The sequence below is a fragment of the Hylaeus anthracinus genome, unplaced genomic scaffold, assembly GCF_026225885.1.
Source record: "Hylaeus anthracinus isolate JK02 unplaced genomic scaffold, UHH_iyHylAnth1.0_haploid 11980, whole genome shotgun sequence".
NCBI classification, from domain to species: Eukaryota; Metazoa; Arthropoda; class Insecta; order Hymenoptera; family Colletidae; genus Hylaeus; species Hylaeus anthracinus.
In genome coordinates, this window is record NW_026534328.1 from 885,170 (window position 1) to 890,332 (window position 5,163).

Below are 5,163 nucleotides of genomic sequence, written 5' to 3' on the forward strand. Positions count from 1 at the left end.
TTTATACATATATTTGCTATAGGATAGTACCACCGGAACCACTCATCATGCATCTCTCTCGCAGTTCACACTCCAGTTAGAATAGAGCTCAATGGATGGACATTCATGGTATTTTTTTTGATGATGCGCATTGGAGCGAGCGTTGCAGTCCTCACTGCTGTATAAGCTTACTTAGAATTTAGGGTACCATTGGATCCCAGTAAGGAACAAAATATAATATCCTCTTCTTTTTTAATTTTCCCTAATATTACACTCACGAACACTAACACTCTTGTACTTAATTTGTCCGTTAAAAACGCGGGAAAATTGCACACCCCCCTTAAATTCACCTCCTTTGGCGGTTCGGATGCATGTATGGTAGCAGACGATATGTAGCTGTGACGTCAGCTTAAGCGTCCCACAGACTGCGCTGACGTGACATGGGCCAATGTCACATCAGGCTCCGTGAGTCCACGTAAGACATGACGCGGAGTCAGATTGACGCCATTAAAAAATGAAAATACCAATCTCCGCAATTTTTATCAGAACTTTACAGAAACAACATCAAACGATTCCTGATGTTTTTGAGATGAAAATGATACCACACATGACATAATTTGGGCAATAATTAACGAAATTATATGAAAAATGTGATTGCATAATTGAAAAATTATTTCGTTAAAAATAGTTCGATTTTTTACGCGATGTGAGATATCATTTTAATCGGGAGAACACCAAGAATCCATCACGTTCACGTGGATTCGATGAAGAATAAAGAATTCGATTTTATGAAAAATTGATGAGTCGATGGCCCGTTCGATCCCAGACCCTTGAGCGACCCTAGGTAGGCGCTCGGCCGAGAACAAAAGACGGGCAGTCCATCGTAAAATGATGAACTGCTGTACATAAAATGTTTATATTTTTCATCAGATTGTCGGGAAAATAATATCAATGGATTCCTTATGTTTTTTCGATAAAAATGATATCAAACATCACATAATTCGGATATTTTTTACCTGAAGAAGCAGCGAATACGTCAGCCTGTACTGCAAACATCACTCATCAAATCGCTAACACCTTTTTTTGTCAAACGGACAATAATATAAGAAATAATCTTACCTCATAGGAAACTGATTGAGCAATAAGATGCTTTGATCATAATAAAGAATAATTTGAATTAGAAGCTCAACCACTTTGTATAAAAAAGGTTAGTTCCTAAACATATAATTATCAATATGAATAATTTTAATGTATATAAATTTACAGAAAGAAGAATAACTAATCAAATCAATTTCGTTAAAATTAAAATAAATATTGGTATAAATAAGTAAATAATTATATAAATTAATTTTTTCAATAAAAAAAATTCCTTATTCAATAATTTTACAAGATCTGGTAATAATGCAGTTAAATATAAATTATTTCATACTTTCACTGCATTTTTTCGTACTTTTAAGCAATTATATTTAGAGCTGCTCATATAAATTAATGGTCATATAAATTCATATAAATTAACTAGAAATTCTTTTAATACTCTTTAGTGCAGTTTTAATGTTTCTGAAATTAGTTTGTCTCTTAAAAATGGAAAACAGAATTCTAGAAAACACCCGGTCTCCTGACGCCTTCCAACGCTCACGGAAAATCTAGAAGGTTTGATATGCTCCTGACGCGTCGCAACGCATATTTCTTCAGATAGCATCAGCCACGTCACGTCAGGGTAATGTGAACGTCGTCACGGAAACCCTATGTTAGAATTTTAACTACAGCGTGTACCGTTAGATGGCGCTAGCCCACGTCTTCCTGTAGCGTATTTATACGCCTAAACTTTTATGGAACAATTACTTTTGCCGGGGGAAGGTAATCTCGTACTCGTATATAGAACACAGCTGTTTGGATTTCCTTTTCTTTATTTTCTCTTAATCAGACAAGCACATGTCGCGACGCTAACCACGCTATGAACTTCTCCAAAAGCTCTCTTTGCTGCGTCTCTTATTCAAAAACGACGAAATCTTCTTAATGCTAAATTCTCTAGCTTAGGTTGGTAACGCTGCTTGAACCTATGACTATATGTAGGTCCTTACATTCTCACGTCGCGTCAGCGTAATGTGAACGTCGGCACGCAAAACCCTATGTTAGAATTTCATACCACGCGTCTTATGAAGTGGACCCACACCTCGTCAGAGCAGTCTGTGGGACGCTTTACGCATGCGCAGAAAGGAATTCCCCGAAGGAAAAATCCCACGAATGTCCATCACTGCACCGCTCAAGTCTAGATCGAGAGTCCTATTTTCCAATATGAGAGTCTTGTTGGTCTTGTGCTTCGTATCATAATTAACAGTTTTTTTAATAGAAACACCATTTGTTATTAATTATGTAAAAGTGGGATATACGTAAATATTATGACTATGGTAAGTAAAAGTACCTTAAAAGTATAACTATTGTCGCCAATAGTTTTACCTTTATCCTCCACAATTAATAATTTACATATATTACAATTTAATTTTTTAGCAATAGAATGGGACCCATAACCAGATATGTTATGTTATTTCCCAGAAAACAAGTTACATCAATGGAAAGATCATGAAGATTATTATCGTTATCACAAATTTCAAATATATTTTTGATTTAAGTAAAAGAAAAGAATCTTGCCGATTTCTTAAATATATGTTTTAATCTAATATTTTTCTCTGCATGAACTACTTCATTGTATGAAACGTGATAATTACAACCAAATAAAAGTCTATAGTTTCGAAATCGTTTCTCTAATTTTTTAGTTCAAGATTTTCTTGCTAAAAGATAAGATACGTAAAAAGTTTGAAAACAGCATTCTATGAGTAGTAAAAGAACTCTAGAACTTTGATGTAAAGCTTTGAAAGTATCTAATGTTAAATGAACGTCTGTATCCAAATTTTTCCAAAAATCTAACCATGTTAAAAATTTCTTTAAATATTCATATCTACAATCCTTAAGGGTGCGCAGGAGACAAACTGGCGCCACCAACGGAAAGTAGGTGAACTACTAGATAGTTTTTCCCGTTTTTCAGGCACAATAATGAAAAAAACATATAATAATTATGCATTTCGTAATTAGGGGAAGTAAGTCTATCGACTCGTCAAGCGTTTTTTGGAAAAAATTGAAAAAAAAATTCCGTGTGTTTGAACGTATTTTTAGCATGTTTCAAAAGCGAAAATGCAAAATGTGTAACTATCCCCCGCAACGGAATTTTATAAGGAACAATTTAAAAAAATTCAGCCGGAAAGGACGCTTCCTCGCCTCATAAAATTACATTGGTGTTGTCGTTATGAAATCGAGAAGACTGATGCGCTTGCACAATAGCTTGAGTTTCACGCTGTCCACCACAGCACACCACAGCGCTGGTGTCGTCTCCTGCTGCTGGTGTGCCGATAATCTAAAAATGCCTTTCAGCATGGTTCAGTACCGTACTAAGAGTATGAAGCGCCCGAGCTTATATATTTTACTTTTGCATATGTATATGTATTCAATATTACATTGTTAAGAAACGTCATATATATGTTAAGGTTGTTTATATTGCATTGCAATTAATTGTGTGAAGGGCAGACTTTTTCTGCCCATCACGAAAGCACCCTGACCCCCGGAAGGGCCTCACTCCCTTCTCGCCGGACACCCCAGGCCGAAGGTGGTTCGCGAGAGTGGAGGAATGAGTGGACCGCGGGCACTAGAGACCCCCTTTTTTTCGCGCCCCCTCGCCCCTTCGCGATAGCGCTGCGTCTTCGCGTGAGCGCGGCCAGTCACCGGTCGCGGTGTCCCCCATCCCAGAACCGCGGTGTGGCCACCACCAAAAGGACTGACCATCCTCGCGAAGGAAACCAGTGCCATCGCCCCTCGACGCTGCCACGAGGGGGAACCTGTAGATGCCATGGTGGTGGCATACCGTGAGGAGCCCCTACAGCTCTGGGTGGGGAGAGCCGCCAGCCGGCGGCGAGAAGAGCGCGATCGATGAGCGATCGATTTGGGATATCAATTGACGGTTACCCGCGAACCCGGACGTACACGCCACCAGCAAGCGCCCTGACATACTGCGGCTACTTTTCGTGCCCCCTTGGGTTTCCTTCTTGTTTCGGTGTTGCGCGAGTGTGGTGTCCCCCCAGCTGTCCACGCCAGAGGCTATATCGGGGACATAATCGAGAACCAGGGAGTCCGAAACGGTGGTTTTCAGGTAGGACCCACTGGTTGAGTTTCCTTTTGTAGCGTGCATGGGTGCGAGAGTGCGGATCGTGTGTGTGTGTCCGCGACAGGACCACCACCGGAGGGAATTCCGTTAGACTTCCCTTCGTCCGTTTCGCGAATCTCCCGCGTAACCTTGCGCGGTTTGAGAACGCGCCGCGTTTCGAAGCAGAGGGCCCCTTTGAAACGCGAAACCGTTAATTCCCGGCATCATCATCTTTTCGATTGTATTTGATTCTAGGGCGGACTATTTGTTTGCGTGGCCCCCTATAGAGTTAAGTCGCGCCTGTTAGGTATTCGTTTTCTTTCCGTCGGATACTTTCTTTTTATATCAGGAATTCCGCATCGCGTATCCCTTTTCGGCGCGTAGTTGCCACACCCTTTTCCCCAACGGTGTGTGTACAGCGGAATTCCCCCGCGTCGGTTTCGATTGAATAAAGAAATTCGATCAAACGTACGCCGATCAAAGTTTATTTCCCCCTTTCGACCTCCCCTGAGTTTCGCTCTCCGTAGAGCAGCCGTAAGGACGAAAGTAACGGACGCGTGCACTTGGCACTGGCGCCCAATTCTCCTAAATAAATTCGTCCGTGGGAATTGTGCGACCGAGCGTGTCGATTAGCGGCTTTCCCGGCCGCCCACGCGAGGTACGTCACAATTGATATAGAATAGTCTGTTACGATAATTTCAAAGTAGTAAATAATAAAAAACTGATATGATATTTATAATACGGTACGAAAATAACAAAGTACTAATTGTTATTTGTGAAATGTAATGATAGTATGCAATGTAAAAAATATTGTATAATAAAAAAGGTAAAACGTTTATGAACATTATTTTTGAATATACGTATTTACATAAGAAAAAGCACACTAACATAGGGAAGGCATGGATGTTGCAATCGCTTTTGCAACGACACCCTATGGGGGTCGTAGTACGCATGTAGTACTGCAAAACCATTTTGGCTTTTTTCAGAATGAG